Source organism: Hyperolius riggenbachi, chromosome 1 (assembly GCF_040937935.1).
Source record: "Hyperolius riggenbachi isolate aHypRig1 chromosome 1, aHypRig1.pri, whole genome shotgun sequence".
NCBI classification, from domain to species: domain Eukaryota; kingdom Metazoa; phylum Chordata; class Amphibia; order Anura; family Hyperoliidae; genus Hyperolius; species Hyperolius riggenbachi.
The window spans coordinates 395,213,522-395,235,462 of record NC_090646.1 but is presented as its reverse complement, the minus strand read 5'-3'; the positions used below and the strand labels follow the sequence as shown (position 1 = coordinate 395,235,462).

The following is a 21,941-nucleotide window of genomic DNA, read 5'->3' as shown; positions in this document are numbered from 1 at the left end:
GGTTACAATTTGCAAGAAATAATGAGGTCTCATTTCGTTGGTTGACCAATGCTGTTTCTAGCTTGTTCCTGTGCACAGCTCCAATTATATTTTCTAATTACAATTATTTGTGTGAAATTCAGCTTTTTCAGGTCAAAATCCTGTTTGGAAACTTTGGTAATATGATTTAAAGGAGTTCAGCCAAAAAGGCTGGCAGTAGACTGGGTGTGGAAGGGTCTGCAGATGCTTGGCTTGCTTTGACTACAAGGGGGTGGGATACGGACATAACTTTCTCAGATTTCAGTCTTCTGGTCGCTACTGAGGTTGTTTGCACAGTTCAGAAAAACTCTGAACACAGCCGGGCGCTAGAGCGGCTTGTAAGAGGAAGACCTTCTTGTACAATTTTTGATTTATAATTTTTAATTTATTATACCAAATTATATTCACAGTGCTGGTTGGGTTACTGTGAAATTAGCTATTTAGATGGCATATTTGTTTCTTTTGGATATTTGATGTAGATTGGCTGGCTGGTATGTTACACTTGTGCAGTTCTCCATCAGGTCCACTCCTTAGGTGTATAAGGAGTGAGATGTTGAATTTGTGATTTCATCTTTTGCATCTGCAGTGGTCTGACGAGGTTAAAGAAGGATGGTCAGTCCGGAACACTGTGCGTCGCTATGTGTTGAGACCCGGCATCCTTCATGTCCTTTTATGCTTTTAATGAAGATTAAATAAAAAGATATTTGTATACTGTGATGGTGAAGAGCCCTTTTGCTATTGGACCTAAAGAGGAACTCCAGTGAAAATAATGTAATAAAAAAGTGCTTCATTTTTACAATAATTATGTATAAATGATTTAGTCAGTGTTTGCCCATTGTAAAATATTTCCTCTCCCTGATTTACATTCTGACATTTATCACATGGTGACATTTTTACTGTTGGCAGGTGATGTAGTTGCTGCATGTTTTTTTGGCAGTTGGAAACAACTGTAAACAGCTATTTCCCACAATGCAACACAGTTCACAGACAGGAAACTGCCAGGAGTACCACGGTCCTCAGAGTTTCTTGTGGGAGGGGTTTCACCACAATATCAGTCATACAGCGCCCCCTAAAGGTCTGTTTGTGAAAAGGAATAGATTTCTCATGTAAAAGGGGGCATCAGCTACTGATTGGGATAAAGTTCAATTCTTGGTCGGAGTTTCTCTTTAAGTTTCCCCATGCACTCCAGGGGATGGTTCCAGAATATCATTGAAGATTACCATTGGTGCTTGACCCTTTGACAATCCATTAATGGTTACAGTGAAACATTCTTTTCATTGACTGTACGCTTCACAATATGCAATTCAACACGCACATAACACACAGTGCTACTTTCCCAATCTGTTGCATTGTGTTCCTGCTGTCACAGGGATGCAATAAGCACATGTGGTGATAATACATACAGAATGCTCATAAGACTGCAAACACATCATATAATACAGCAGGTATACAGCAAGTATGTATAGGCAAGACGTTAAGATTGTCACAAAAAGACCTGAGCAGCATGAACAAGCACACACTGTGGAATACTGACAGAATGTTTTCTAACATAAGCATAACATATAGCACAATATGGCTGCCATTTAACTGATCCTAACATGAACATATACCTAAATGCTTCAGTTCTAATGATAACAATCTCCTTACCAGCTTTGTGATCATATGAGATACTGCAGAATAACAGCTGTATACAAGATATGCGTTGTCTTGCAGAATCTCTTCTCAATCTTCCTTTAGGACCCTTTTACACCTAATCAGTTGCTCTCAGTTAAAACAGAAAGAAAACTGATTTTCAAAGTAATGCCCATGTTTTCCTATGGCACCTTTCACACTTAACGCATCTTAACTGAAATCTTTGTCACAATGCACTGCTATGGAAAAAACGTGTACTAACGCATACCAACGCGTACTAACACACACTAACGCACACCAACTGATTAAGTGTAAATGGGCCCTTAGAGTGCACTTCCTGTAGGCGTACACTAAAGGCAATGTCAAGGAAGGAAGTTACAACAGAAAGATAAGTTATAATAACATTCTATGGTCTTTAAGTGACATTGGTACAGAACATCCCTAACATTTAGCTGTACAGTGTCTAAACTCTTCTCGACATGACGAGGCATGACATTTAGAGCCCTTTTCCATTAAGAAACGCGTGTTTCTTGCTGTTACTGTCACTGCGATCCTATCGTGATCCATCGGGTGTAAGGTGCACTTTTGGTGCATTTTAATCATGGTACTGGTGATCCACAAAGCTTGAGGGATCTGATTTTTGAGATCGTAACACTGCTAGTGGAAAAGGGCCCTTAGCCCAGAGCAGCAATCAGCAACCGGTTTTCATTTTTTTGTGCTCCCTCGTGACAAGATGTGAGCCATAAGGGTGTCCATCATGCTTTATGCCTGATAAGAAACAAAGTTGTAGTGCCTGATAATCGTGGTAAGGGTATGTTGAGGCGTGGTGTCTGTGAACCAGCTGATACACCATGGGAGGCTTTGGAAGTACCAGGTCCACGGGACCTCTATTGAATGCTGCAATGTCTGTTCTCTTTAGCTACAGTGGATTATAATGTCTGAGAGAATGATGCAGCCAAACTGGACTGGACATTTTCAGTTGTCTTTTGTTAGGTGGTAAAAGATTGCAGCCCTCTCCTGGCTTATATTGAAACATACTGGAGGTTACTAAGAAGGCGTGCATCTAATAAAGATGCCCAGTAAAACGGGCACCATATAATACCGATGGTGGAATATCAGTGATTTTACCAATATATTGTACTATCCCCAATTCCTTATAGTAGAATACTGGTAATTATAATATCCCCTATTGCAGTGATGGCTAACCTTCGCACTCCAGCTGTGACAAAACTACAAATCCCATCATGCCTCCCTGAGTTATGCTTAGAGCTGTCAGAGTATTGCAATGCCTCATGGGACTTGTAGTTCGACCACAGCTGGAGTGCCAAGGTTAGCCATCACTGCTCTATATTGGGATATTTTACTATCCCCAGTGTAACCCTGTTCTCACACTAACCCCCCCTCCCTAACTATACCTAACACTAAACCCCCTTACCTACATAAAGTTGCTCCACCGATAACCCAGCGCCTAACTTACCCCTGGGGCTTGGCTATATTCTAGCCGAGCATCTATTACCAATCCCCCATCGATCCTACGATAACCCAGCGCCTAACTTACCCCCAGGGGCTTGGCTATATTCTAGCTGAGCACCTATTACTTATCAATCTTCCGATAACCCAGTGGCTAACTTCCCCCTCGGCTCTCAGCTATATTATAGCCAATTGCCTATTATTGGTCCTTCTCATCATTTATCAAACATTTCAATACCCACTTCACTGAAAGCTTGCACATGCAGTAATAACAAATCCAACACACTCCCATGGCTGTCTTTTTTTGAGAATATTTGCTAGTCCTCAATAATCAGCTCATGGACAGCATCTGATCTCAGGTTGTCGGGTCTGTTAGTCTGCTATTTAAAACAATTTAGCATTCAGTTATTTGGTAGTATTCTCCCTTTTTATTATTTTGCTCTTGTTGTTGTATACATTTTGTTATGGTTGTTCTCTCCACAGTGGTGTAGCTACAAAGTATAGATAGCCGGGAATAGGTGCCTCAGTATAGGTAGCCAGCAATAGGTGCCTCAGTACACATAGCCATGGATAGGTGCCTCAGTATGGAAAGCCAGGAATAGGTGCCTTGGTATAGATAGAGAGTGATAGGTGCCTGATAGCCAGGGATAGGTGCCTCGGTATAGATAGCCAGGGATAGGTGCTTTGGTATAGATAGCCAGGGATAGGTGCCTCGGTATAGATAGCTAGAAGTAGGTGCTTCCGTATAGATAGCCAGGAATAGGTACCTCTGTATAGATAGCCAGGAGTAGTAGGTGTCTCAGTATAGATAGCCAGGATTAGATGCCTCAGTATAGATAGTCAGGAGCAGTGGCGTAGCAATACGGGGTGCAGAGGTAGTGACCGCATTGGGGCCCTTGGGCCAGAGAGGCCCGAAGGGTCCACCCTCTATCACAGTATTAGCTTTTAGTATTAGTATTAGCTCTCTATTGGTCCTGTGCTGGTAATAATCACTTCAATAGATGCTTTGAATAGTAGTGATCCTTAACACACTGTTCCCCATTTCCTTCTTGCAACTCTGGCACTGTGGTTGTCCTTGACAGGTTTTGGTACGTCATATCAATTGTTATGTATAGAGTGATTTGGGGGGCCCCATGTAAAATTTGCACTGGGGCCCATAGCTCCTTAGCTACGCCACTGGTCAGGAATAGGTACCTCAGTATAGATAGCCAGGGATAGATGCCTCAGTATAGATAGTCAGGAATAATTACCTCAATATAGGTAACCAGGGTAGCCAGGCAGAGGGGGGACGCAGCGGCATGGACCATCAGCGGCTGATGCAGCACGTGGGTTGTGGCGAAGTGAGTATTTGATGACCCCTCAGCAGCAGCATGTGAGGAGGACGAGCGGGCCCCTCAGGGGCCCTGGGCCTGGTCGTACAGGCGACTGCTGTGACTGTGGCCCCTACGTCCCTGTCTCTGCACCTAGTTCATGGATCGTTTGTGTTTTTATGAAAAGATGCTTTCAAGGTTCCAGATCATCTTGAGATGTTTAGAGGGAACCTGAGACAATGGGGATAGAAAAATGTATACTTACTTTCAGCCCCAGAAAGTCCTACATATGCGCAGAATGCTACCAGCTGCGGGAGTGCAAGGAGGGGACGTGCACAGCCGGGCCATGCATGCACAGCCCAACTGACGCGACCGAAGCTTTACTAATTAAATGGATAGCTGACAAGTGGAGCTGGGAAGGGAGCCCAAGGTGTTCATGGCAATGGAAGAAGCCTCAGGCTAAATTCTTCTATCCCCATTGTCTCAGGTAGACTTTAAGGGGTTGATTCACAAAACCGTGGTAACTCATAGCACGGCTGCGCTATGCTTCACGCTCGGTTTACATATAACAAATGTTTGCATGCGTTGTGCCACGTGAACGCGCGCAAACAATTTGTTATAGCGTGCGATGAGCGGCCGTGCTATGAGTTAGCACGACTTTGTGAATCAACCCCTAAGGCAGACTGTAAGCCCGACACGCGTCAGTTGAACCTTGTGATTTTATTGCATTCTGCCATGTGGAATTGTTGAATAAAGAATACCAGCGTTTTCTACCACTGCTTGGTTTGCGGATCCTTCTGTACATACCTTTGTATGGAGCATTGCTTAATTTCCTGACAAAAAAAAACAAAAACAACTATATGTAAAACCTTACTAGTTTTGTAAGAGCGGAACTACACAATTTGACTATAAAAACCTAGCTACTGTAAGCTATTTCTTTCATGATGTTAGTATGCAAGTTTCAGAAAGTGCTAATAAACACTGGTAAACCACTTTAGGCAAAATTGACATTTATGAACATCCTATTTGTTCACCAGTAGTGCAAATAGGACATTTATATAAATGTTCATTCTGTAAAAGTGCACATGTACCACGGGGGCGCTTGTGCTCATGCGTGAGCATGCACGCGCATGCACATTTTAACTCTTTAGCCTATGGCATAAAGTGGTTTTAAAAAAAATGGCCAACCACATGAACTAATCAAGCCTCCAAGCTCATACAAGACCTAGGGGAATTACTAACATCAGCAACAGTGCTTTGCAGCAGATAATTAACTCTGCCTGTCATGTGCACTACATTATACAGCATTTTGTGTAATCTTTCCATTATTTACTTTGTTCTTCAGTTTAATGTATTTTAACTAGTAAAACAAACACGCTCAGACTTTTATAAATATGGTGATAGGGTGCTGACTTTTTTGAAAAAAAAAATCTTAATGATTGGAAACAAATACTTTATATGCCACTTGACTTTTTCCTAAGGACAAAGCACGTGAAACAGACAATGAGTAAATATGAACAAAGCTGTCATAAGGTGCCCATACACTCGTCAGATTGGCAGCAGATAGATAAGAAATGCATCTGATGATCTATCTGATGCGTTTTTAGAACATTTTTTACCAGGATAGAATTCCAATAGATTTCAGTTTAAAATCTATTGAAATTCGATCTGATGGCATTTTTTTGCCATCAGATTTCCATTAAGGCCAATGCAAACTGATAAGCAATCTCATCAGATCGACCTAAATTTTCCACCCTGCAAGTTCGATGGAAATCCATCGAAATCCATCGAAATCGGCCGTCGATCGGTCGATTGGCCAACCGATTTGCAATCGATCGATCGATCGATCGATCGATTGGGGTCGATCGGTCGGCCAGAAAATCGGCTGAGTGTATGGGCTGCTATAGATGCCTTTAGGTAAGTTTTATTAGTTTCAGAGGTCTCAAAGGTCAGGTGAGGTTATGCTTAGGGGAGTGTTGCTGTAAAGGTAGCTAATGTGATATTCTATGTATGTACAAACAAGTCTCATCCCTATATATTTCTTTTTCTTTCTAGGCTGTTTACACTGGCTGGAACGGGTAAACTACAGAAAGATCATCACGTTTCCTACAGACTAGGTGAGCAGTGTAATTTGATTAATTGCTAAGCAATAAAATGAAGTTGAATTATCAGCTATGAGTATTTATTTCCATAGTCAGTAATAAATTGCATTTGTCAAATGTTCTGAAAAGGTTTCTGTAAGAGTTTACATAAAGAAAACCTGAACTGAAAATAAAAACTCAAAATAACCATACATAGGACATACTTACCACCTGTGTAGTCTACTCCTTCATCTCTTTCTCCTCTCCTGAATCCCATTTGTACACTGTGATCAATGGATTTCTCCGTCCCCCATTTTAAAAATGGCCATTACCCCATAACAGCTTTCTGGTCCGCACACTGTTAAACTGTAATATCACCCACTTGAGCCATAGGGAAACATGGACATTACCATGCACATTCAGTTGTAACTGACAGCTGCTGATATATAACTGACAGCAACTGGTATGTTTCAGTTCTGACAAAATATTGTCAGAACTGGAAGGGATCACTGTAACAAGAAAATGGTGAGCTTCTGAGAGGAACTGACGGTGAGGTTAGTATGTTATATTTATTTGCAGCTACATTATGTGTTTATTTTAAATAATTTTCCTCGCTTCAGGTTCCCTTTAACCTCCTTAGCGGTAACCCCGTGTGTGACACGGGGTAAGCCGCCGGAGGGTGCCGCTCAGGCCCTGCTGGGCCGATTTAAATAATTTTTTTTTTGCTGGACGCAGCTAGCACTTTGCTAGCTGCGCCAGCACCCTGATCGCTGCCGCTGCGTGCCCGATCACCGCTATCCGGTGCGGCGCGCGGCCCCCCCCAGACCCCGTGCGCTGCCTGGCCAATCAGTGCCAGGCAGCGCCGAGGGTTAGATCCGGAGTCCCAATGACGTCCCAGCCATGGCCTCCAGGAAATCCCGTTTTTTGAATGGGATTTCCTGATCGAAGCGGGCGGGCCCTGGGCGGGCTATCATGTAGCGAGCCCTGGGCTCGCTACATGATTTAAAAAAAAAAAAAAAAAAAAACTGCTGCGCTGCCCCCTGGCGGTATTTTTCATACCGCCAAGGGGTTTAAAAACAAATGGTGTAAAGCAAAATAGGGCTATTCAATGCCCACAAAAACTAACAATATCCAACAGCTACAACATTTGTTTTATGGGTAACAGTAATATTTATTACTATCATTTATTACACTCCTGCATGATAAGGTTTGTCATTTGTAACCTTTAGCTATGATACATTTAGGCCCCTTTTACACTGGGGTGGTGCGGTGCATCAAATTGATGCACTGCTACCGCACTCCAATGATAACCTATGGGAAAAGCACATTACCTGCGTCGCGGTGCGCCAGAAGTCCTCAATCTGACGCGCTTCCAAAACTACGTCCCCGTCGTACTTGCATTGCTCTGCTTCATTTAAGTCTATGGCGACACGTGTAAGTGTAAACACCGGCCACAGGTTTTACACATTGCACAGGCACGGAAGCGTATCTTTTAAAAATACACTTCCTCGCATGTGGTCGCTTGGCCAACAGGAAGTGAGCATCACTTCTTGCTTGGCCGGATGCCACCCAGGGAATACTGTTTAGTAACACGGTATTCCCTGAAGGCCTATTTCTGGCGGTGCGGTGAGGCTGCCGCACAGCGCCGCTAATATGCAGTGTCAGGGGCGTAGCAATAGGGGGTGTAGAAGTAGCGACCGCATCGGGGCCCTTGGGCCAGAGGGGCCCCGCCTCAACTGCAGTATTAGCTCTCTATTGGTCCTGTGCTCATAATAATAACTTCTATAGATACTTTGAATAGTAGTAATTATTAACAAGCTGTTCCCCATCCCCTTCTTGGACCTCTGACACTGTAGTTGCCATTGGCAGGTTTTGGTGCGCCGTATCAATTGTTATCTATAGCATGCTTGGGGGGCCCCAATGTAAAACTTGAAACGGGGCCTACAGATCCTTGGCTACGCCACTGTGCAGTGTGAAACTGGCCTCAAGAGGAACTGTAGTGGAAATAACTTTATAAATAAAATTGCATATTCTTTATGATATTACTTTATAAATTATTTAGTCAGTGTTTGGCCACTGCCAAATCTTTCCTCACCCTGTTTTACATTACAAAATGTATTACAGGTGGTAATATCGTTAGCCGTGTCAGGTGAATGTTCTTGTCTTGAGAGTTCTTTACAGTACAAAATATATCTGGTCTTCCAGAATGTTTTTTTTTTTGGGGGGGGGGGGGGGGGGTCCACATAACTAAACAACCTAGGCTAAACATAACTTGAAGGGCAGGGCTGCATTCAATATACAGCAAAGGAAAAATTGTTTCTGATGCAGAAAGCAGGAAAATTACCGTAAAAGGAATAATTCAATGCATTTGGTTATATATGCCTCTTTTGTCTTCTTAAGTGCCTCTTTAAGATAATGCCTTGCTCTTTCAATATTTTAAAGGGGCACTATGGCGAAAAATGATGTTTTATAGCCACTGTACTATGCCTAGCTGTTTGTAGAGCATAGTGGCTTACATGTAGTGAGGCACAGGGGCTTTTTTTTTAAACACTGACATCACCTTGTATACATTATCAGTCACGTCGGCAGAAGTACCTTTCCGACGCCACTTAGCCTGTTCCATGTAGTTGTAGGGAGGCAACTTTCCCTGTTGCTGTAACTGACGTTACAGTTTTCCCCTCTCTGCAGCGCTGGAAGGTTTGTTCTAAATTTCAACTGCACGATCGTGCAGTTATAGTGATCCCCCCATGAGCCGTAAAGAGTAGTAGCTGATGTGCTGTGAGGGGAGTGGAACGCACCCTCCCTCTTACGTGGGACGCATGTGAGGAGGACTGTGGAAGAAAGCATCATCATTACAGATGACGCTGCCCGGCAAGGACCCCTGTAGCTGAAGCTGGCATTGAAACGGACAACGGCAAGGACCCCTGTAGCTGAAGGCAAGCTGGCATTGAAACGGACAACATTAGGTGTCCGTTTCAATGCCAGCTTCAGCTACAGGGGTCCTTGCCGGGCAGCGTCATCTGTAATGATGATGCTTTCTTCCACAGTCCTCCTCACATGCGTCCCACGTAAGAGGGAGGGTGCGTTCCACTCCCCTCACAGCACATCAGCTACTACTCTTTACGGCTCATGGGGGGATCACTATAACTGCACGATCGTGCAGTTGAAATTTAGAACAAACCTTCCAGCGCTGCAGAGAGGGGAAAACTGTAACGTCAGTTACAGCAACAGGGAAAGTTGCCTCCCTACAACTACATGGAACAGGCTAAGTGGCGTCGGAAAGGTACTTCTGCCGACGTGACTGATAATGTATACAAGGTGATGTCAGTGTTTAAAAAAAAAGCCCCTGTGCCTCACTACATGTAAGCCACTATGCTCTACAAACAGCTAGGCATAGTACAGTGGCTATAAAACATCATTTTTCGCCATAGTGCCCCTTTAAACTCATTCATTGTTCTAATACTATTGGTATAATACTATTGGCATAATAGGAAACTCTGACAATATTAATATTAGTTTTGAATACACATTTGTAGACTATTGAAGTATTCAAAATGCCCTTGGAAAATGTTTTACTTGTTGCCATGCAAGATCTGTATCTGATATGTATTGTTTCAGCCATGCATAGACCTACACGTCAAGCACTACAGTTAGCAAAATCCTCCTACTGCTTGAGTTGTTGAGTCCTGTATAGTGATCATTGAATATGGAAAAATCACTTTGTTTTTTTTCTTTGTCTTGAAAAAATGTAATTGAAAATGTGACTTTTGATCAATATGAACACATAATGTTGAAATTTGAGAATGAGTCAAAAAAAGTTGTTTTTCTTTATTTTTCACATTATGCTTACTTTATAACATGCTACATTCAATATCTCTTCAAGAAATGGTCCAGGTGGGGTACATGCTGAGACTAAAACAATAAACATGCTCATTTTATTGATTAACCTTTAAGTAAATCTATTGCATGGTGCCCTATAGGGAGTTGTTTCTTCTCATGTAGTTCACAAATAACAGATTTCATTTGACAATTTAGCAGAATAAGGGTGTGATTCAATCAGTCGGGATAAAAATACCTCTGCCTGTCAGTGCCATGTGGTACCTGCATCAGACACAAGTTATAGAACTATAAACCTAACTAGTGGACCTAAGCCCATTTAAAAATGGGCTCTAGGTCTGTGTGTTAACTACCTCCCCTCCCTCCCCTTCCCTGTGACCGCCGCCACCGCCGCACACAGTCAGCGTACATGTGCGCACACGCCTGCCTGTCCTGTTCCCTGTGCAAAGGGTGTCCGTGCTGCACGTGCGCAGTAGCGCAAAGCACAGACACACACGCACACACAGGAAGTGCAGGCACGCAGAGACACTTCAAAATTATTATATAGGATGTCCCTGATACCTATGGGAATGCCAACTCTCCTGGGGTGCTTAACTAACTGGCAAAAGTGTTTGAAAGGTTGGTTTCGGCAAAGTGCTGGATGCTTTTTATTGATTTTGCTGGGCTGTCTTCAGCACCTTGAATCACATATTGACTTAACCTCCTTAGCGGTAACCCCGTGTGTGACACGGGGTAAGCCGCCGGAGGGTGCCGCTCAGGCCCTGCTGGGCCGATTTGCTTAATTTTTTTTTTGCTGGACGCAGCTAGCACTTTGCTAGCTGCGCCAGCACCCCGATCGCCGCCGCCGCGCGCCCGATCGCCGCTATCCGGTGCGGCGCGCGGCCCCCCCCCCCCCCAGACCCCGAGCGCTGCCTGGCCAATCAGTGCCAGGCAGCGCCGAGGGGTGGATCGGGTCTCCCAATGACGTCCCGACGTCGCTGACATCGGTGACGTCATCCCGCCCCGTCGCCATGGCGACGGGGGAAGCCCTCCAGGAAATCCCGTTCTTTGAACGGGATTTCCTGATCGCCTATCGCCGGAGGCGATCGGCGGGGCTGGGGGGATGCCGCTGAGCAGCGGCTATCATGTAGCGAGCCCTCGGCTCGCTACATGATAAAAAAAAAAAAAATTAAAAAAAACTGTTGCGCTTCCCCCTGGCGGTATTTTTCATACCGCCAAGGGGGTTAAAGTGGACCCAAATTAAAAATACAAGATTTCAGAAATAAAATCTATTTTCTAAATTATAATAATGAATAACATCCTTTTTTCAGATGCATGATGACAAATATAAAATATTTAACATTTATTGGAGGAACCCCTCCCTTCCTTTCAAATTGCCGGGACAGAATTCGGCAAACTGGTGGAGTAGGTGGTGTCCGGCAAAGGAGGAATTGCTAATGGCTGCCACCTGTATAACCCTAGTTTTGAAAAGAGAAGGGTGAAAAGCATGAACTGAAATTCTCATAGGCTTGAAGGAGTGTTTATTTATCTTTGTATGCGTCAAAGTGGTGCAACTATACAGCTCCAATGTGGTCCAAGATCTGGCAGTCTATCGCTAAATCCACGCAATGCTCAATCCACAAAGAAAACCATTATAAAATTCTTTTGCTCTGGTACAGGACTCCAGACAAATTACACCGTTGGTTCCCAAATACCTCACCAACTTGTTGGAGGTGTAAGGACAAGGTGGGTTCGCTGATGCATATCTTCTGGGACTGTCCTCTAATTAAACCTTTTTGGGAGACTGTTTCATTACTCATTTCAGAAGTTTTTGAATCCCATATAGACCTGCATCCGCTTAACGCACTTCTAGGCCTTCCTGTTAAGAATCTCCCTCGTAAACGGTGGAAGCTTATGTTACATATATTATCTGCAGCAAAGAGGTTAATTGCCCAATTTTGGAAATCCACAACGATTCCTAGTAAAACAATATTAATAGATAAGATTAATGATGTTAGGAGATTGGAAGATCTAACGGCCAGAAGCCATGATAATATCGAGGCACATGGCGAGCTGTGGGGTCCATGGGAGGACTGGGATATGACATTGTGGCTCCAATCACGTAATCGTAAGCCCCCATAATTTTTTTGTTGTTTATGGAATACCTTTTGATTAGCTTGGATGGTTTGGGATGTGTTCACTATATTTTAATATCTGTTGGTTTGTGTTAGTGACTTAACTATTTGGTCGGTTATAAGTCTGTGTTGTTTGTTTTTGTATGTTTTTTCCTAATATGGAAGTCCTGCCATATTATACATCTTATTTTATGTTCGTCATTATACATGGATTAGCGAGCCTATTGGATCTACAGGGTGAACTATGTCACTATGGCTTGAGAACCTTTCCCCTGTATAACTTGCGTTCATTGTGAAGATAACTGTATTCATCCTGCTTGCTATTCTAATAGTACCTATGTTTTATATAATTTGCTACTGTATTTGTCTTTTCTTATTTCAATAAAAAATTGATTGATAAAAAAAAAAAAAAAAAAAAAAAAAAAAAAAGTGGTGCAACTAAATATTTTGAATTTAAAAAATGTTTGGTTTGGGTCCGCTTTAATGATTTACTGTTTTTGTGTTTAATGGTATGTATAATTATTTTATTTTTAGATTTGCTTGATAAAAATGTTTAGAATTTGGTGTCCCCCAACTACACCCTCTCCAAAAATGTACCAATGTATCCACAATAATGTCTACCATTCAGGAAAATTCCTTGAATTGTTCACAGAAAACTGGCAGAATACATAGCTAAGGCTGGCACAATGATTGAGTGTCCTCCCTGACTTGGAAATGTTGTGCCACCTATGCATACTTCCAGTTTGCAATGAACAATAAAAGGACTTCTTCCTGTATGGTGAAGCTTGGAGTCACATTATTGTGGATACATTGACCATTGATAACAAGACCATTTTTAGTCATAGGCTCTACTTAAACATAAAACTGACAATAATACATGAACAGAAGCAAGTTGAGGACTCGTTTTTTAAAGCTGCACTGGTGCAGCATATAGATGCAGGACCAGAGGAGGTTGCAATTCAAGTGCTACTTATTTTTATGTTATCCTCTCTAGCACCTTGAAGGGTGACTCACTGGGCACCATGCTGATGTACCAGCCCATCCTCTATCTGCTGTTCCAGTAATCTGTGATGAGGCGCACCTTGTTGCTTTCAGGGTAACAGGGTAACACTCCATCCTACATGCTGGTGCAGGGCCGGGACAGGTAAGGTGGGGCACTTGCTCTGAATTAATTCAGGGACAAAGGCCTGGCAGTGGGTGACACATTACAAGAATACTGTTGATAATGAGAGGCCTGCACCAAGGTGTGGCTGCTATCACCAGTCCAGTGTTCAGAGGGAAAAAGGGAGAGAGGATTTTACATGATAGATTTAGACAAGGTTAGGAGACAGAGGAGGAAGAAGAGGACCACCTGAAGCTGCTGCAGTGCTTTGTCCAGTGGTGCCATGTCCATGCGTGCCATGAGATATAGTCCACTCATATAACTCATATAAGTGATGCAATTTATGGTAAGCAATCATAGATGATGTGCTCAAACTTTGCTCTCAACTCTTTCTACTCACCACAGAGTGGCAGAAAATGAACAATGGGCATAAACACTGGCTTAGCCACTAGAAGTGACCAAACTAATGATGATTACCACACTTTACTGCCAAACTGTGCTGCCTGCCTTTCCTGGAAGAGCTGTAGCTAATAAATGAAAAGATGAGTCACAAGGCCTCCACTAGTATACCAATTCTTTATTAGAGATACAAAATTTGTCTACTCACCCTCCTTCCCTCATAGATTAAACAGGATAGTGGAACACTACATATCCTCAATGCTACTAAAAGAAGTGACTAAGGCAGAATTAGCTATAACGCTGGCTGCAGCAAAATAGTTAAAGTGCTAGGCAGTGCAGTTTTACATTAACAAATCTCTGGCCGGAGAATAAACTTAGCATATCACTTGCATCCGCACAATCACTACACACACACACATGTGCCAGTGTCCATATTAGTTGGGGGGGCCCCCTTAAGACATATGTTGATATGTATCCTTGCTGACATGAGATATATGCGATGCAATTCAGCCCAATTCAGCTATAGTAGCAATCCGCAATTACTTAGCTGTATAATTCAGCTAAGTAATAATTCGAGTACATCATTATCACCAATGGATGGGTCTTACCCCCTTGGGACCATTCCTCCCAATGCTCCGTTTGGTCCACAAGTGCTTTGATCTAAACGAGAGTCTGTCCTAGCAGCATTTGGGTGGAGGGCTCCATTTAGCGGTCGCCCGGCGGGACGTGTACATCCACAATTGAAGGACGCCAGCCCGAGATCCCAGGACACGTGGTGTAGGCAGCCCTACAACATTAGAGCTTAGCACCAGGCTTGCTCGGATACACCCAATCACGATTCGAGTGATCATGAATTCGGCTCCGTCCACTTTCAAATTAACTCGTGATCACGTAACAGATATCTGACTCGAGTTCGCTTTTAAGTCAAATAACTGCATATAATCACGAATCACGAGTCGTGATTCATGATTAAAAACCCGCCAACTTTAACGGTTAATAGCAAAGCCCTTTTAAATGCCATAAACACCAAATTTGCAGGGTGTGTTAAGAAGAGAATTGTGAAAAAGGGGGGATTTTTTGTTTCAAAAAGACCTTATACTTTTTGAGAAAATCGATTTTAAAATTTCAAAGGAAAAATGTATACATTTAAACGTGGAAAATTACAGTTCTTAATGAAATCATTCCCGACTTTAGCAGTTAATAGCAAAGGCCCTTTACATCCTAGCAACACCAAATTTGCAGGATATGTTAAAAAGATAGGGGGAAACAATATTTTTTTTTAAAAAAATTTAAAATATTTTTTTTTTGTTCAGAGTGTGGAAAATAAAAAAAAATGCTGTGGGGTCCCCCCTCCCAAGCCTAGTCAGAGTGCAGAGCTCCAGCCGACTGGGGCTTCGTACCCTGAGCTATACCAGCCCACATGGTCCATGGTATGGGAGAGCTCTGAGGGAGAGGGGCGGCCAAGTTTTCCCCTCCCACCCGGAGTCCTTGTCCAATCCATGGACAAGGGGCTCTTCCCCACCTCCGGTGCCCCAGGAAGAGATGGGGGCAATGACTCCCTGGGAGAGTTCATGGTGGCATCTAGGAGACCCCTTTAAGAAGGGGACCCCCAGATGCCCACCCCCTCCAAGGAGAAATGAGTATAGGAGTACAAAGTACCCCTTACCCATTTCCACAAAGGCTTAAATGAAATAAAAATGCAACAACGAGTAAAGTATTTTATTATTCTTAATTAACCAGAAATACTTACCTGTACCTGTAAAAGTTCCCACACCATTTTTTTCCCCATTTTTTCTATTATTCCCATTAAATTGCATTTAGAATAAAATATTTCTTAGCATAATTTACCACCCAAAGAAAGCCTAATCGGTGGCAAAAAAAAAAATCCCAATATATAGATCATTTCATTGTGGCAAGTAGTGATAAAGTTATTGGTGAATGAAAGGGAAGATCACTGACAGGTTAAACTTGCTCTGGTCTGTTAGGGTAAAAACCTTTGGGGGTGAAGTGGTTCAGTGGGAACATAAAGTCTAGGAGCCAGGAAATAGGAGCACTTAATATTAGGGATTGTGTTACGAAGTTACGGTTAGGCACTAAAAGGGGGGTTAGTTATGGTTATACTAAATTTTAATAGTTAGGTAACAAGTAGTAAGTGCGGGAAGGGGAGAGGATGGGCAATCACTGAAAATCATAAACAAAAGCAGGGCTATCCAGCAGTGATGGGGATCTTTCATGCTCACATTAAAGGGGAACTGAAGTAAGAGGTATACGGAGGTTGCCATATTTATTTCCTTTTAATCAATACCAGTTGCCTGGCAGCCCTGCTGGTCTATTTCTCTGCAGTAGTATCTGAATAACACCAGAAATAAGCATGCAGCTAGTCTTGTCAGATCTGACTTTAAAGTCTGAAATACTTGATCTGCTGCATGCTTGTTCAGGGGCTATGGCTAATAGTATTAGAGGCAGAGGATCAGCAGGGCTGCCAGGCAACTGGTATTGCTTAAAAGGAAATAAACATGGAAGCCTCCATATACCTCTCTCTTCAGTTCCCCTTTAAGCTGTATAATTGCAAATACCTTCTGTTTGAAGAAGGCATGTACTGTAAATATATAGCTTAGCTTACAAAGTAAATGAAACTGAGCCCAACACTTACACTTTGTCCAAACCATTGGTGCTGAACTTGTTAGAACCCTTTTCCAAAACCAGATTAAGTAATACCAAAGTACAAGAACACTTACACAAAGGGACCACAGTGGTGTTTTTTTCTAAAAGGTCTACAATAATGGGCTGGTATCTGTTAGAAAACCTGACCTGCTTATTTTATAGATCCCTCTCTATATTTACACCACATAAAGGTACTGTGTGGTCTTGAATGCATTTCCATAATTTGGAGACAGCAGACAGTGTTTTACTGTCTGCTAATTCATTACTATACTTTTATTTGCTTATCAACATTCTGATTAATCTGAGCTTGTGAAGCATGGAGTTCATTATTTAGCTCTAAATATATCTGTACACCATACTAATGAATTTGTGAAGATGCTGCTATGTTGTAGACATCACAAAGATGCTTGTAGAGAGCGTGTTTGCAAAGAGCATAGTGTAGAACTAAGTAAACTTTTATCAGCTTATGCTCCCTTTAAAGTGTATTCCAAATGGCTGCATGGTGCAGTCACACTGTGCTTTGTGAATTTAATCACATTGGAATTCTTGGCATGCGAAGGCACATACTGCAATTAGTGTCACTTTGTATCAGGGAAATCTGGATCCAGCGCTGGTGTGTTTGGAACAAAAATGGCTATCGGAAATTGTCCAGTGTAGTGTACAACCATACATAAGTGTTTCATCTGTTTAACAATCATCATCCTGGTTTAATCCCCCGGCTATCCTGCTGGCAAGCTTGCATGAGGGTACTTGCCAAGCATTTGTACTCACTATGGGATAGGACAACCACTGACTCTATTTGATTTCCAGGCTAAGTACGGTATATGAGACGCGAGTAAACTATTCTGAATTCAAAGTTATTGTACGCCTCTAACTATAATGTCTTCTTGCAGTAAATGAAAATGATCGCCGTTTTTAAGCCACGGTATCAGAAGTAGATTATGTGCGTTTGGTGCCAGACAAAGGATTTTCAGGATCTGTTGTCAAATAAAGGTTTCCAATTGCATATTTTTTCTGCACAGATGAAAAACCTTCTTAAAATCAGCTCCAATGAAGATTTGCCAATTCACCTCCACAATCTGGATTTCAGTCTTTATGGTGTGAATGTTTGGCTCAGTTCTTGAGAAGTGCCAATATGGAGAAGTAGGAAAATATTTCGTACTCATTTTGAATGAATGTACTTCTTATAAAACTAATTCTGAATGTGCTTCTGGTAAATTTTTAAACCAATTACTTGTTTATAATGTTTTCATATCTTAGATAAATAGGTGATTGTGCAAGACAAAAATATAGTCTTTTGTTTTTTGGTACAGGGATGTTGACATAACCCAAGCAATGATATCCAGACCTGCAGTTATCCGGGGAAGTGTCTGACCTTGGATGAGCACTTCCTGGAGAAATTGACAATCATATATCATAGACCAAAATTGATAAACAATATATCAGAAATGTTATGGTACTTTTGATATCAATACTGTTCTGAGAGGGTGGCACAGTGCGAAACACCCCTATGGGATAGCTTAAAGCAAACCTGAACTAAAAATTAAAAGTCAAAATAAATATACCCAAGTCATGCTTACCTCCTGTGTAGTCTACTCATCAATGTCTTTCTCCTCTCCTGCGTCCTGTTTGTCCACTGTGATCAATGGAATTCTCTGTCCTCCATCTTGAAAATGGCCATTACCCCATAACAGCTTCCTTGCCAGCACACAAACTGTAATATCGCCCACTTGAGCCATAGGGAAATATAGACATTATCTTGCACATCAGCTGTCCTTTCAGTTATAACTGACAGCATTTGATGTTTAACTGATAGCAACTGATATATTTCAGTTCTGACAAAATCGTGTCAGAACTGGAAAGAAAAAAATGGGGAGCTTCTGAGAGGAACTGACAGTGAGGTTAGTATGTAATATTAATTTGCAGATACATCATGTGTTTATTTTGAATAATTTTACTCGGGTAAGGTTCCCTTTAAGATATTTTTCGTTAGCACCTTTGACCTGTCTGGGTAAGACGCTACTGGTCCTTATACAATTCACTTTTTCTCCTAATTTTTCACACCTTATCAACAAAATGCCTTTTAGACCACCAGCAAGCAGAAATATACGCAGAGTGATTTAGACTAGTCATTTTTAATTGCAGAGTGCTGAATAGTTATTTTAAGCAGAAGATGAATTATCTCCTTGTACTTGTTCCTATGCATGAATGCCTTAGTGGATTTTGAGCAGTGTTTAGGGTCGCTATCTCATTGAAAGATCCAGCCCCAGAGCAGCTTTAGCTTTGTCACTGATTCCTGGACATTGGTCTCCAGAATTTACTGATACTGAGTGGAATCCATGCATCCCTCAACTTTGACAAGATTCCCAGTCCCTGCACTGGCCACACAGCCCCACAGCATTATGAAACCACCACCATATTTTACTGTAGGTAGCAGGTGTTTTTCTTGGAATGCTAAATAACTAAATTCTAGTTTCATCAGTCCACAGAACCTTATTCCAAAATGAAGCTGGCTTGTCCAAATGTGCTTTAGCATTCCTCAAGCAGCTCTGTTTGTGCTGTGTGCGGAGAGAAGGCTTCGTCTGCGTCACTCTCGCACACAGCATCTCCTTGTGTAAAGTGTGCTGAATGGTTGAACAATGCACAGTGACTCCATCTGCAGCAAGATGATGTTGTAGGTCTTTGGTGCTGGTCTGTGGGTTGACTCTGACTGTTCTCTCCATTTGTCGCTTCTGTACATCTGAGGTTTTTCTTGATCTGCCACTTTGAGTCTTAACTTGAACTGAGCCTATGGTCTTCCATTTCCTCAATTTGTTCCTAACGGTGGAAACAGGCAGCTGAAATCTCTAAAACAGCTTTCTGTATCCTTCCCCTAAACCATGATGGTGAACAATCTTTGTCTTCAGGTCATTTGAGAGTTGTTTTGAGACCCCCATGTTGCTACTCTTCAGAGAAAATTAAAAGAGGAGGGAAACTTACAATTGGAGTTCCTTAAATACTCTTTCTCATAACTGGATTCTCCTGTGTATGTAGGTCAGGGGTCACTGAGCTTACCAAGCCAATTTGAGATACAATAATTAATTCTTAAGGCTTTGGAATCAATAAAATGGCAACAGTGCTCACATTTATGCACCTGCCTAATTTTCTTTAAACAATTATTGCACACTTTCTGTAAATCCAATTAAATTCATTTCACTTCTCAAATATCACTGTGTGTGTCTCCTATATTATATATTTAACTGACATTTTTTATCACAACAACTAACGATTTATACAGTAACATCATGACGAATAACAAGGTTGCACAAACTTTTGCATCCCACTGTACATAGACTATGGTAGGGATATGATTGTGAGCCTCTCTGAGGGACAGTTAAGTGGCAAGATAATATACTGTACAGCACTATATAAATAATAAAAATAGAGATCATTCAGCTTCTTTTTTTGGCTTGTTTGTACCCAGCTACTGCTGTTTTATTCTGCTATCTTCCTCCTTCCCCACCAAAGGACAAAATACAGTGTCAGAGCTGTATAATTGTACACAGGGCTTATGTGCAAAGAATCAGAGGCAGCTGGATTCTGCTTAGGGTGTGCTTATCTGTAGGGACCTCTTTTAAGCTAAACCTCCAGTTTGCCCTCTCTGCATGGAATGCATTCTCTGTTTAGCGGGGAATATCCACTATGAGCTGCTGACAGTGTCACTGACTCCCTCCTGGATTCTTTATATAAAGAATGCACTCCAGGGAGAGGACACAGGAAGATTAGCTCACAACAATTCCTTTCCTGTGACCTGGAATAGCAAGGAGGACAGAGCTTCTATCCAATGAAATGGAGAGCAATGAAGGCTAGACAAGGATGCTCACCTTTCCTGTACAGTTATCAACTAAGGAAATAAGTTTATCCTGCAGGATCACATGGAAATTTGGAAATATTTGAAACCTACTGTAATCTAATTCAAGGCTTCCTTTTTTGTACAATATTTGTCTATGATGTCCAGGCAAAAGAAAAGGAAGAGGCAACACGCAGCTTTCGAATAATGACAAAATTATAGAGAACACCAAGTCCAGAAATGTACACAACATATAATTCCTTCCCAAGGATAAATGTTCTGCTGAACTTACCCTTTATGTAACACAAGCACAACATGACTCCCATGCATGGAGTGAACAATGGCAGCTTTACCTTGTCAAAAGAAGCGTCACTGGTCAGTTTCTTTTACTGCAATTATTTCATTGCTTCAAGCACAGTTAATCCTCTTATATTACCGTAATAGTGACCAACCCTTAACATTGCTGTAGAACTTCAGGCTTCCATATAGAAAAGCCTTTGACTTTTGATATGGTTTAGTATTTTTCCTATAAATAGATTTTCTTTACAGCAGATCGCCTACAATAGCAACCAACTGTCTTGAGTGTGAAATTAATTTACTTAATAAATAGCCTTTTTTGGTTATGGAATTTCCAATTAAAATGGTGTTAGAGTTGTTAGTGAGATTAGATCTTTGAAGTGACTAGAATTTCCGGACGTGGTCATTATCAGTTGCAAAACTTCCCCCCTCCGGGAATTGCTTATCAGTCATCTATTTCAGGTCTTAGGAATAACTAGCCTATAATGATGTACTTGAAGATGATAAATTTGTCATTATTTCCAAAAGAATTCTATTACGGTTTTAATATCTTATGTATGAGGGGATAATTGTAAAAATAAAGGCAGCCCTATATTTTCACTGGTGTCTGAAAGATTATGAAGGATGGTTCAACTAACATTCTGTAAATATAGGCACTGAGCATTGCTTGTCCATGGAAATGTTGAAAGAGGCTTAATAGATTTCTTCCATCCACTTCCTCTGCGCTGCAAACCTATGAACTTCTCTTCTGCTTAAAGTGCCCATTTAGTGAGAGGGATATGGAGGCAGCTGTGTTTTTTATTTATTTCAGTATATATATATATATATATATATATATTACCAACATATTACACAGCACTGTACAGAATATATTGTCACTAACTGTCCCTCAGAGAGGCTCATAATTTATGTATGTATTGTGTAGTGCATTTATCATAGTCTAGGGCCAATTGAGGGGGAAGCCAATTAAGTTATCTGTATGTTTTTGGGATGTGGGAGGAAACCGGAGTTCCTGGAGGAAACCAACACAGACACGGGAAACTCCTTGAAGATGTTGACCTGGCTGGGATTTGAACCATGGACCCAGCGCTGCACAGCGAGAGCGCTAACCACTACGCCACCATGCATTTGTTTCCTTTCAAATAATGCAGTTTCCTGGCTGACTTATTGATCTTGTGGCTTCAGCTT

The 21,941-nt window shown here is 41.8% G+C and overlaps 1 protein-coding gene across 14 annotated transcripts in view; it reads left to right on the top strand.

The window, feature by feature from the left end:
* Nucleotides 1-21,941, top strand: part of LINGO2 (leucine rich repeat and Ig domain containing 2) — a 2,118,418-nt gene that overhangs the window by 1,592,227 nt on the left and 504,250 nt on the right. For all 14 annotated transcript variants that reach the window (XR_011020638.1, XM_068234694.1, XM_068234712.1 and 11 more), the window contains one exon: nt 6,486-6,547. The gene's annotated coding sequence lies outside the window, so the exon portion shown is untranslated. The remainder of the gene's footprint in view (nt 1-6,485; nt 6,548-21,941) is intronic.